The sequence below is a fragment of the Mustela lutreola genome, chromosome 13 (genome assembly GCF_030435805.1).
Source record: "Mustela lutreola isolate mMusLut2 chromosome 13, mMusLut2.pri, whole genome shotgun sequence".
NCBI classification, from domain to species: Eukaryota; Metazoa; Chordata; class Mammalia; order Carnivora; family Mustelidae; genus Mustela; species Mustela lutreola.
Window position 1 is genome coordinate 31002193 of NC_081302.1, and position 13217 is coordinate 31015409.

The following is a 13217-nucleotide window of genomic DNA, read 5'->3' on the forward strand; positions in this document are numbered from 1 at the left end:
CCCACTTGTAGGTCCTGATCTCTGCAATAGGCAGGGTTTTTGTGGGTATAAGTGTGAGAGTACCCAACTCAAAGTGGATTATGGCCAGAGGTATGGAAGTCCAAAAGGTCCCTCTGGCTTCAGGCTTGGCTGTATCCAGGGGCTGCAGCTACATTGTGATGATTTTCTCTTTCCATAGCCTGGTTCTTCCATCTGGTAATTTTACCTTCGGACAGTCTGTATTTTTATAACTGCTTCTAATATCAGAGAAAGAAAGATAGCCCTCCATTTTCCTCCCAGAGATCCCATCTCCTATATGACAGAGTCTGACAGGGTCTGATGAGCACACCTTGGGGAAAGACTTTTCTTTGACCAGTTGTAGTGCCCAGAGGGAGGGTTGCTCCGAGTAACCAGGTCTGGGAAACTGCCCTTCATGGATCTTGTCCCACTGTACCATAATCCTGTGTTTCTGTGTCTTATTTGGTCTCCCCGTTAGACTCAGGGGTGAGGACGCCAAAGATTGCTGCTTGTCACTCTCACAAAGAATCACAAAGCTTGTCACGTCTCCCAGAAGGAGTCAGCCAAGCCTAGATTTCACTCACTTGAAAAGAGAGGAAAAGAGTCTCCCCAGGCACTGCAGGCTTGTGGCCAGGTGGCGTTTGCTCCCACCGCCACAGCCAGCAGGGTCAGCAGCCCTCAGACACCCTGAGAAAGGATGCTGGCACAGCTCTTTGCCCTGCGGAGCCAGCCCCTCCCCTGCTGAAGCTGGAGCCTCAGGGCAGCTATTGCCTGGGAGGTCTGCAGAGACGCGGCCCCGGCCAAGCCACCTGCCCAGGCTTTTCATGCCCTGCGTGCTGCCAGATTTTCTCAGGCCACGGGGGTTTCCCAAAATAGGACAGAGTGCTGTCTGGGACTTGGTGGTACACCCAGCTTCGGGGGCTGCACACCAAAGTGGCTCCCTCCAGGTTCTTTTTATAATGCTCTTTAAAAATAAATTTATTTTGAATGAATTTTAATTCTACAGAAAATTTGCAGAGACAGTACAGTTTCTGTATGTCCTTCACTTAGCTTCTCCTCTTGCTAACACCTTAGAGCCGTGCTGAATTGGTCAGAACAAGGAACTTAATATTGCTATTCACAAAATACAGACTTGATTCAGATTGTAGCAGTTTTCTCACTGATATACATGTATATACATATGTATATACATATATATACACGAAGAAAGAATATATATATATGTATATATATATACACACATTTCTTTCTTTTTCTTTTTTTCCTTCTAGGATATCACATTGCCTTTAACCAAGTTCTTCTGATTTACTCAGGGAACTAATTCTCTTATGTCAAGATGTTGGTGGGGTAGATTAATTGCTTTAATGGCTTTCATTTATCACCCCTCCCTCTTCCTATGCTCCCTGCAATGCAAAATTTTAGCACCTCCTGTAAAGAGGTGGTTTACTTTCCCACTCTTGAAACTGGCCTGGCCTGCGGATTGCTTTGGCCAATAAAAGGCAGCAGATACAAAGATGAGCCCATTCTGAGCCTTGGCCACAAGAGGCCTTGGGTGCTGCTTGCTTGCTACCTTGGACCCCAACCTCCTTCGTAAGAACAAGGCTGGGCCAGCCTGCTGGGTTGAGGAACTGTAAGAACCAGAGGGGAGCTATCCCAACTGTATCATGAGGCCACATTTGACAATCAGGCCCCAGCTGGCTGCCCGTCCGTAAGCGAGTCCAGCCAAGATCAGCTAAGCCCGTCCTAGAGCAGCAGGACTACCCAGATGGCCTATAGATTTGTGAGCAAAATAAATATTTATTATTGTGAGCCACTGAGGCTTAGTGGTTGGTATTTAGGTGACAGTATGGTAGCAACAGGTCACCGATAGAGCTGGGCCAGGAGAGGTCCTGATATCGGCCATCTGGTGACTCCGGCTCCACAGTCACTAACAAGTTCCGTTGAATTTGTTAACTCTTTCGGATTGTGGGTCTTCTTCATCTTAGACTTTTGTAACTCGGTTTAGTGAGTACTTGTTATAGGATCCACCTCTCTTGAGCTGAGAGGATTTGAATAGAAAACTCGTACCTGGGCAACATTTGTCCTGTGACACTGAGCAGCTCTGGGGGCTCTTCCAGCCTGTGCGGTCATTGGCTTGTGCACATTGACTGGAGCTGTGGCCTCTACCAGATGTCTCCGGATTTCATTCTTGCTAATTCCCAGGACAAGGGATCTATGCATGCTTGCTCTAGGATTTTGCTGCTTTGGGTAGTTCCCGAATAAGCTGTCGATTGTTGGCAGGGCTTTCTGCTGACTGCAGTGGGTATAAGCCTGGAATTTAAATTTGATGTGTTCTGCCATCTTAGATTAATACAATTTTTTTTTTTTCCCCTCTGCCAGGGTAGACAATGGTCTCCCCACCAACCTTCTCTCTCTCTTTTCTAGCTCTCTCAAAACTGTAGGATGTGTTTTGGGGCAAAACCAGTTGCAAAGGGACATTATACCATGAAACAGCTTTACGGTCTCAGTCTTGGAGCCACATTCTGGTCCCCTGGAGAAGGTCTTTGCCCTTTCCACGATCTTGGAATTCTACATCTTACCGGGATGGTGGCAGTTTTCCCAGGATTGCGAAGAAGCAGCGGCTGTCCCAAAGCTTTTTGCTCTGCTCCTTGAGGAGAATATCTTACCCCAACTCCCTTCCAGGAAGAGCTCAATACCTAGTGGACAGGAAAGCGATCAAGGAAGCTGCCGTATGTGTCTGAGCCCCCATCAACAGCAATGGCCCAGTTGTGTCGGATGAGGACGAGGGTCCAGAGGTCTGACTCCCTCCTACAGGCTCGCAGATGCTCCTGTTTTCAATTCCCAGCTTAACACTTTCAGGCAGCTGTGCCCCCATGCCTGCCCGGGACTTTCTGGGTTTTGTTGAATGAAATGACTGACTTCCTGTTCATGTCCTCCCCTCCTGCCACCGACAACCCTGTTGTTCAGCTTTCTCGGTTCCTTCACACTCTTCCTTCTTCCAAAAATGCGTTGACACCCGTTTTCCATTCAGGACTATACCCTCTTATATCCTTTCAGTCCTTGTAGGTTTCCATCTTGGTTTTGTTCCTCCAGTTTTATTTCAGTGGGGGCTTTGCAAGACAGCAACATCCGTATCCCATGCTCTGTGTTTAGCCCGAGGTTGTCAGACCTTCCAGGCTTTTAGGAATAGATATAAATTATTCCTGCTATAGTAATAGTCTTCTTCAGGCATTTTGTCTTGCTTTAACAATAATCATTTAATAAATTATTTTCATATAAAAGGGAATACAGAGTTTAGAATTTTATTTTATTTTTTGTTATTTTTTAAAGATTTTATGTATTTATGTGAGAGAGGGGGAGGGACAGAACATGAACAGGCTCATATGAGGGCAGAGGGAGAGGGACAAACAGACTCCCCACTGAGCAGGGAGCCTGACCTGGGGCTCGATCCCAGAACCCCGAGATCATGACCTGAGCTGAAGGCAGATGCTTAACCCGCTGAGTCACCCAGGGGTGCCAGAGTTTAGAATTTTAAAGCAAAATTATTTTTTACCTAGAGGGGTTTCATTAACTCTTTTAAGAATAGCAACATGCAAAACTTAAACACCACTGGCCACATCTAACAATTGATGATATCCCATTTTGTTCAAGAGAATGGATTTTCTTTTCTTATTGCTGTCAGCACTCTCATTAACACAGACTTCATATTCATTTGTCATCGTAATCGCCCATTTTACTCATAAACAAAAGAAGAAGTCCCACAAAGGAAGCCGCTCTGGTGTTACAGCTTCTCTTCTGTGAAGCCCATGTTGGCCGTGAGAGGGACCAATAATGCGAAGGCTGTTCCAGAACGTAGCAGGGCTGCGACATGATAGTCAAATCACACTAAGCTTTCACACATGCAAATACTCTCTTGCGAAATATAAACAGGACCGTACCACACCCACTATTTTGCAATTTGCTTATTTCTCTTTATGTATCATGAGCTTCTCCCACGTCAGTACATAAAGAACTACCTCACCTTTTTTTTTCTTAAACAACTTCTCAGACGATTTCCAATTCAAAGCAATGTTGTAACAATCATGCTTTCATGTGATTTTTTTGCTCATTTGTCTATATATTTCTGGAAGATTTGTTTTCCCTCCAGAAGCAGAATTCTGAGTCAAAGGGGCTGCACCTGTTACATTTGGGTAGATAAAGGCCAGACTGCATTTCAAAAAGCTATCAGTTCATGCTTCCAAAGAAATTGTCAGAATGCTCATTTTTTTCATCCCCTCTCCAAAACTCTATCTATTTCCTCCTCTTAGTTTTTGCCTCTCTGATCAATGAGACAGCATTGTCTTTGTTGACACTCGTGATTCCCAGTGCAGTGGTGTTACTCCCTCTGCTTCTGGCAGTTTCCATCCACAGATACTTCTCTTCCATTTCTAGTAAATGGTGGAAGACAGAGGTCAGCCCTAATGTTTTCTACAAGTCCAGGTGCCTTCTCATTAAAGGGTGGTGGTTCTTGAGAACATGAATGACGGAGTAGCTTGTGTTGTTGACCTCCTGATTCTCTCACTCTGGTAACATTTTAGAAATCTGCCCAGTCAGGGCTCAGAGGCTCTATCTCTTATGTTATCTGAGAAGAGCTTGAACTTTCAGTAAGAACTGACTCTAGCCAGGCAAAGAATAATTTCTTTAACTGCCTTTCTTGGTGCTTTAGTCCAGTCTTTGGAGCTTCTTTCTGTATCTCTTCCTTGTAGTAGCTGTTAGAGATAAATCCTGATTTTTCCTTTTTAGGCCTTTGAAGGGTTTTCTTCCTCCTCCCCCCAACACCCTCATGAGATGTGGCTGTGGGAGTTAATGCCCCAGAGACAACCTCGATCAACAGGGGATGGGTGCTGCTATTGTCTCCCTTTCGTCCTCTAGGCAGCTAGTTCTGAGAAGGGTTTTGTAAGACCATTTAGAAGGTTCTGCAGGACTGAACTGCCCACAGCAGTGGCCAGTATGTCTGTGGTAGGCTGAATCATGACACCCCAAAGATGGTCACATTCTTACCTTGGAATCTTTAAGCACATTATCTTATATGGCAAAAGGGACTTTTCAGATGTGGTTAAAGATTTTGAGATGGGTAGATTCTATTGGGTTATCTGGATGGGTCAAATGTAACCACAAGGGTCCTTATAAGGAAGAGGCAGTAGAGTCAGAGTGCAAGGTATGAAGTTGGAAGCAAGAGGTTAGAGTGATGTGAGGAAGGGGTCACGGGCCCAGGAATTCTGGCATTCTCTAGAATCTGAAAAAAACCCAAGGGAATGGATTTTATTTTCAGAGACTTCAAAAGAAACCGGTTCTGCCAACACCTTGATTTCAGCCTGTAAGACCCATTTCAAACCTCTGACCTCATGACCCTCAGATAATACATTTGTAAGGTTTTAAGGCAGAACTCTAAGAGGAAACTCTTAGAGTTCCACTGTTCCACTCCCCATCCCTCACTCCTGTTCCCTGAGGTCACAATCCCAAGCCTTTGTATCAGAGTCTGCTTTTGAGGGAGCCCTGGCTAAGACAGGGAATAATTAGATTTCCATTGACCATTTCCGTGGTGGGTTTTTCCTCGAGGACCATGTCTAGGACATATGAAGCTGGTTCATCTTAGATTCTAGACAGGATGGCCACTGGCAGGGAGAGGGGTCCTCCACTAAAAGATGCTCAAGTGTTCCCAGTAAGCAGGGATTGAGGGAAAAGCAGCATGTGGCAAGCCAGACTACACTCCCAGGTCAGGGGGTTGAAGGGGAGGTTCCCTAGTCATGGGGCAGCAGTGTGTGTGTGTGTGTGTGTGTGTGTGTGTGTGTGTATGTGTATGTGTCCAGGAGCACCCCATTAGAGTCTAACTAGGAAAACAGAGACATTTTCCAGTGTTTACAGTGGTGGGACTTTGCTGTGGTGAATGATTTATATGGGTGACAGAAGAACTGAGATCCAGACAGGGGGTGGAGAGGTGACCCAGAGATGGGCATGAGCAGGAAGCTGCTATGCCCTTGGGTTGGAGGACAACGTGAGGGGCGGTGTTACTGCAGCCCATGCCCTGGGACCACTGGAAGGGATCTGGACTCTGAGTGGGGCTCTTTCATGGGAGCCGAGCTTCTGAGACAACACAGCCACAGCTGGAGGGGCCACTGGATATGAGGTGACATGGAAAGATGTGCCCTGGCTCCTCCCTTTCTTCCCGCTTTTTGTTTCCCATTCAGTGCCTCCAACTAGCCAAACCCCAAGAAACCAGCCCTGTGGAAATACAGAGCAGGTAGAGTAAAGGATGGATCTGAGAGCAAACAGACATAGGACAGGCCTCAGCCCGCTGCCAAGGAGGCTTTGAAGAAACATCCACAGGAGAAAAATTCCATTTCAAACACCTGCCAGGCTCTGTGGAAACCAATCTCAGAGTAGTGCCACTTGAGCGAGATATTGTCCTGCTTCTGACTCCTCTTTCTCTCCATGCTCCAAGCCCTGAGGGGTGAGAAGCTATAGCCAGTGTGGAGGTTTGTTCCTGGAGATGCTGACAGAATAAAAAAGGAGGACTCCAGATTCTCGCTTCTTTTCCCACAGCTCACTTCCCCCTCAGCACAGGCTTGAGCTAGGGAAGGTGGACACTTTAATCCTGAATGAAATTTTTGGTGATTACATTCAAACGTACATTAATTATTAAAACAAGTCTACTTTCAGCGGTTCTGAAATGACTGGTGAACGTTATCTGAGAACAGTCAGGTAACGTGAGGGGCCTGCCCTAGAGCTCACCTAAAGGGGTAAGACAAAGTCTCTCTCCACCCTGAATGGTCACGCCAAGAAAGTTGTGAGAGAAGAACATAACTTCATTGAGTAAAATTCTATGCACAATGGGATCAAATTCTTTGACCCCATTGTGCATAGAAAGCTTTGTCAATGGTCCCACTAAAGTTCTTCTCACTTGACTAGAGATGACAAGACTCCACACTCCCTGCTTTACCGTCACCACTCAGTTAGGGGCCAGTAGTCACATAACTGGTTTTTCTCCACTATCCCCATGACAGGAAGTGAAATGTGAGTGAAAATGGTTGGTGTCTATGGTTTGGGGGCTCCCACCACTATTCAGACTGAAGCCTTCTGTTTTACCATTCTTTAATATCCATGTGAAATGATTATGTTTTTGTCATCAGCAGAAAAAAAGGAGTGTATGGGCTGTGTCGAGTTCTGAAGATACAAAGAAATATCTGTTTGTGCACACTCATCTTCTGTGATTGTTGAAATTCATACCCCTTACCTGGGCACACTTGTCTGGAATTCTGAAGAGTCCTTGTTTGAAGCACATCTGTTCCACAAACAGATAATAATAATAATAATCCTGGGTAAGAATTAGAACAAGTCAGTTTGAAATCAGAGTTGTGTCCCCAGGAGAAAAATGGCATTGAGGTAAATGCTCAGAAATCCCAGCTGTTTTTAGACAGAGGCTGTCATAATCCCATGACTGAGAGTGTATCATAGAAAGGGCTCGGCCTGGAAAGACCCCAACTTCAGGCATCAAGATGCCAAAAGTATTGAATCTCTTCTTGAGGAGGGAATGCTGTACCATCTTTGATGAGAAGTATGGAGACCTGGGGGATATTGGAGGGTTTTTGCTTTGAAGGTAAAGACTCCCTCCATAATCAGGCAAGGAAGAGATTTTAAGGCTAGGAATTGGGAGATCTCATTGGTGCAAGTGAGAGAAAGTCCAGAAACTGGAACCAAAACTACCTCTCCAATGAGGAGACCACCCCTCACACTGGAGAGGGGAGAGAATGCAGGAGATTGGGTTGATATTTTACCCAAACCTGTTCTCTGTGCTTAGATAAGGATAGCTTCTTGCTCTTATTGAGCAAGGACTCCTCGAAACTTACCCAGCTCTCAAGGGAAGTCATGCCTGCATCTGAGGCAGAGTCATCTCAGCTGGGTGGAGTGGGTGAGGGCAGTGAAGCCAGGAGAAAGGAGGGTGTCCTGAGAAAACAAATAGTGATTCTCTAGCGGGAGAGCATTGGGAGGCTGTGCTTGAGGATGAGGCATGGATTGTGACACTTGAGGCCATCAATGGGCCACACAATGGCCACATTGAAGTGACCACAGGAAGGGGAGCAGAAGGGCACTGAGACTCTGGGGGCTTCTGCCATCGGAACAGCACTGAGGTCAAGGTGGCCTGGGCAGTGCTTGTCCATCCCTGCCCAGGAGCTTCAGCAACTGGTTTTCGAGGGGATATCTGGTGGGGACCTCCACCAAGAGCTGATGTGATGGGCAACAGTGATGCTTGTTCAGCTCTGTCTGAGCCCCTGAGTACAGATCTCACCCCCTTATAGGGACCCAGAGCACCCACAAATGCCAATGTCACTCCCAAACCTAACTATAGAATACAAAAGCAAAAATACAGGTCTTCGACACCCAGGACTGTATGGGACATGGAAAATAAAACCTTCACGCCTTTACTTGGGGGAACTGAGGAGAAACAACCCAAGGTTTGTTCCCAGAGATGGGGCATGTGGGAACATGGCCATGGGTACCATCCCTGTTGTATGGGCCACAAAACCACATTGTCTGTGGCCCACCCTGACCCCATAATTCACATGGCTCTTTTAAAGGAACTCAATTCATATTCTACTTCACCTTTGATTTCTAAGCGGGACCCAAAATAGGTGTTACCAAGATTTTTATCATTTGCTTTTCTCTTTGCCACCACAGTACACATTATCTCCATAATCTTAGTATCAGCAAATGTTATCTAGGGGTTTATAGGTCTTGCTAAAACTATAAACTTTCCACTGCCACACCCTGGTTTGAAGTATGGTTGGTAAGCATTCTCTGTAAGATCAGAGAGACTGCTTCTTGACAGAGTTTGTCCAATCTGAATGATCCAGAATATAGGCAGAAAAAGCCAAGGGTTATTTTGTAATTATTAGCAATTTATGAATACATCTCATACAGCTATGCTGGACATAGATTGGCTTTGCTGTTTTAAAAGTGCTTTCATGTACAAGTCTAGAAATACATTTGGTCCACATCCGGGGAATTTACATGGAGACATTAGAGCAGAAACCTCTGTAGTTGGCAGCATGTAAGTCCTGTCTGGAGAGAAAAGGCCTGCCTTCCTTCCAGTGTAGCTCCAAGATTATAGAGAGAAATGAACATGACTGGCCTGCCTCCAATGGCAGATTCCATATAGAAAGGTAATTGGAGATCTCTTCTGAGGGCATATTAGACTGTCTTATGCTAACCTCTCAGGCTGGTGGTGAACACATTAGGAGAATGCTGTGCTTGGAAAATTCACTTTATCTACTTGTTTCCTTGTTTAAGTAGATAAAGCAATTAGGCTGCCTTTGGAGGTAACTGCCTTTCTCATTTCAACTTGTCAAAATTAATCTCTTTCAAGTAATCCAGACATATACATAAATACAAATGTGCTGAAAATATATATATATTTTAAAGATTTTATTTATTTATTTGACAGAGGTCACAAGTAGGCAGAGAGACTGGCAGAGAGAGAAAGTGAGAGGGAAGCAGGCTCCCTGCTGAGCAGAGAGCCCGATGCGGGACTCGATCCCAGGACTCTGAGATCATGACCTGAGCCCAAGGCAGAGGCTTAACCCACGGAGCCACCCAGGTGCCCCTGAAAATATTTTTGACAAATTTAAAAATTAGTTAAACATTTTTAGACTATTTTTCAAGTCCCCCAAGAATGAAGGTAAGCTTGCAAATAGGTCTTGAAGAGCGTTTAAAGAAAAGTCTCAGTAAGTCCTCAAACCACAAGAAATAATTTTTTAACGCCCAAATTCATTTAGCTTCATAAGTACTTGGAAAAAAAACCCCACATTTTCTTTTGGGATATATGTAAAATCCCAAAAGAAAATTCTCCTGTTGTATCTTGTCTAAGTAGTTTTAGACATGGTATTGTGGATTTTGTGAAATCCACAATAGTAAACATTAGTAAAAACTAATGTTTTAAATTTTTCATTGAAGTTTTGTTTTTTGTTTCCCCAAGAGGGGAGGGGATTTTTTGCTTTTAAGACTGCTTTCAGATTTCCTTTTAGTGTAGTTCCAAGATTATAGAGAGAAATGAACATGACTATAAAATCAGAAAGAGCCGCTCTTCTGATGATGGACTGCTCTGTTCATGGAGGTCACCACCTCTCTCCCCATGTTAGGACCCATTGGTCGCTAGCAACAGAGCCCAGCTCTTCCTGACTTAAGCACAGAAGGACTTTGCAGGAATGGCTCTGGATAGCTTGCAGATGCGAAGGAATTGCTGAGTCACCACGCCTGCGCAAGGACGGGAGCTGGACGGGCTTCAGGGAACTGTTGCTGTTCACTGCACTGTCTTCTCTGGCCTGTGCCCTTGGAAGAACTCAGCCCCAATGGCTTCCATCTGCCTTTCATGCTGTTAGAGATAGATGCAGCCTCCCAGGGAGGCAAGTCCGGTTGGTCTGGCCTGGGTCACATGCTGTCCCTTCAATACCCTTGAGACCGTCTCAAGGGACCAGAAAACTGGAAGGAGTCATGTCCTTCATAGGAAAAGCCAAGGTTGTTGCCAAGAAGGGGGAGGGGAGACTGGGCCAGCACCCCTGTTCTGTGCTGAAACAGAACTGTCAAATGGCATTTTATTTCCTGCTCTGCCTTGAACTTCCACCTAGTGCGAAATCAACATGAATGCAGGTAGAAAGGTAATATTCTGATTAAAAATCTGCATATTTGATATACTTCTAATGATCTTCTCCTGATGCTTTTGTATGGATTCTTGGTGGAAAATTCTGGCAGGGAAGGCACTGAGCTGCAGGAAGGGCATAGATCAGGGAAGTTGTTTAGTGAAACCATGCCAGAAGCGATAACACCTCTTTCTTCTTTCTTAGACACACATCCCTCATTGTAAAGGGGGTTTTAAAAAATAAGCACGGTATACTTTCTGTTTATCTTCCACCCATAATTACAATAATAACATGCTCTATAATTCATGCAGATTATTCACAAGTCTTAATAAGAGTAACTGGAAACCAATGCAATCAGCATTCTATATATACTTTGACACTGGGAATTAACGTGTACTTAAACGTAATGACATAAACTGCTCCTATCTGATTATAGTAACATAATGAGATGGTTTCTATATCAGACATGCATTTAATTAAAAGAATGTGTCAATGATGGGTATATAGGAAATGATTTCGATAATTAATGGTAAACATTGACTTTATAAATAACTTTATTTTTATATAGTCCCATCCTTTCTCCACTTTATCCAGAGTTCTGAGTTCTTGTCTTAAAGGAAGAAAACTCTCAAACAATATTTGTATTTCTCTTCGGAAAAGTCTCCATAATTTGACTGACTCATAGGCAGGTTGATTCGAAGCAAACGAAGCTTTAGTTTTGGTAACCTTCACTTGTATGGCCTCCTTCCAAGCCCCTGAAGATAAATGTGTGTTTTTGTGGATTTTTTTTTTTTCTTAAATGATAATCCTCCTGATACTACTTTGGGCCTCAGAAAAAGCTGCATCTGTCCTGCTGATAGATTCTCTGTGTGAAACCAGCCCAGTATCCGCTGTCTCCTCGGCCACATCCGGATTCTGTTACAGTCTGCCTCAACCCAGATCTGGAATGTTCTATAGTCAATGGTTTTGTCAAGAAATCCAATAAATAACAAAGATTTTTGTATTTTCTTTTTTTTGGTAGTGTTTACTGAAGACATTGAGGAGGGAGACCTGGCAGGAGGCCTTGGGGAGGAGCGGGGGGTGGGTGGGCAGAACTGAGTAGGAGTGGGAACCCTACATTATGTAACAAAGCATTTTAAAAAAGTATCACATGAGATAATTTATGTTCTTTGGACTTCTTTCTTGGCCTTGCTTCTACCAAGTCTTTGTGGCTGTTACTTTCTTTTTCCTTACTCCCCCTTCTCTGGATGCTCTTTGTTCTTTTGGATTTCCCCAGAGGTCTTCAAGTTCCTTTGCTCTCTTTGCACAGTGCAATGTGCACTCTCTTCCCTCCTTCTACCCGGGTTGGCTTCTCATCCATCATGGGACTGGGAGCTTCCGACCACATTTCACTGGCTTCTGCTCTTTAACGAAAGCCTTTTACTTTAGTGTCTCCAATCTCATGGCAACAGCCCTCTGCAGCGTTTTGTTCTGCAAAAGGGTACAATGCTTACACCAAGCAGAATCTTGGAAACTGAAAAATTCTCTACCTCCATTTCTTTACACGCTCATTTTCACATTTGAACCCTACTTGTCTGGAAAACCCTGGGGATTTCACGATTTGCTGCCAGACTGCTAACTTGTCTCCTTATCTCCTGGCTCAATAGTAGTAGTAGCACATTCTAGAGGTTCAATAAATGATCATTGATGATTTATTAAATGAAATTAGCATTTTAATAAATAGTGGCATATTGGTATCCATATTGTTAATTTGGCTTGATACAGATATTGCAAGAAGAAAGTCACTGACTGGGCCTTTTCTCCAGAGGGTTTGCAGAATCTGCATAGACTGGAGGAACAAAGAAAGAAAAAAAAATACCCTCAAACCCAAAAAATCCCCCCAAAACCCTAAAACCGAATGAACCTACCTATTGACAACTTCAGCGAGTAATTGTAGGGGCACTGCGAACTAAACAACTCCTACTATTGACATATGTATGCTTTCCCATCATTTTAGAAGCATGCTCTACAGGCTTTGGAACTTCTACAGGAAGATAAATTCTATAGGAAAACAATCTAACATTTAAAGCGCTCTTTGAAATTTTAGCATAAAATAGAGAAACGTAACATGTGAAATGGTAAAGAGCAGGCTTTATGATAAAGAAAAGCTCTAACAAGTTCCTTTGTTCATTTCACATATTATGAATCCTGCTGAATTTATATTCAGGTATAGGGAAAAGCAACATTCAAAATTAGCAACAGAGGAAAAAAGTATATTTAGGCCCCTGAAATGGTTTTCTACTTCATAGGGCTCCCTACTTGTAATAAATTGGAACTTATCTTTCTCTTTAGTTAGTGCCAATTCTCTTCTCGAAGAGGAGACGTATTTTCTGATTGTACCAACCTGTGTGCCCTAGGTCTCCTCCTTGGATTTGGCTGGGGCCAACTCTTTGGCTCAGGGGAGGAACACATTGGTCCCGGATGCAGCTTCTGGCTGATTCGCTCTGGCGTTTTCTCAGGTATGTCTTCTATTTGGTTTTGTCACTTAGCCACTTAATTTGGGAGGGA

The 13217-nt window shown here is 44.1% G+C and overlaps 1 long non-coding RNA gene across 2 annotated transcripts in view; it reads left to right on the forward strand.

Annotated features, from left to right (window-relative positions):
* Positions 1 to 13217, forward strand: part of LOC131813830 (uncharacterized) — a 138857-nt gene that overhangs the window by 82877 nt on the left and 42763 nt on the right. For both annotated transcript variants that reach the window (XR_009346991.1, XR_009346992.1), the window contains one exon: positions 13067 to 13168. This is a non-coding gene — a long non-coding RNA (uncharacterized LOC131813830). The remainder of the gene's footprint in view (positions 1 to 13066; positions 13169 to 13217) is intronic.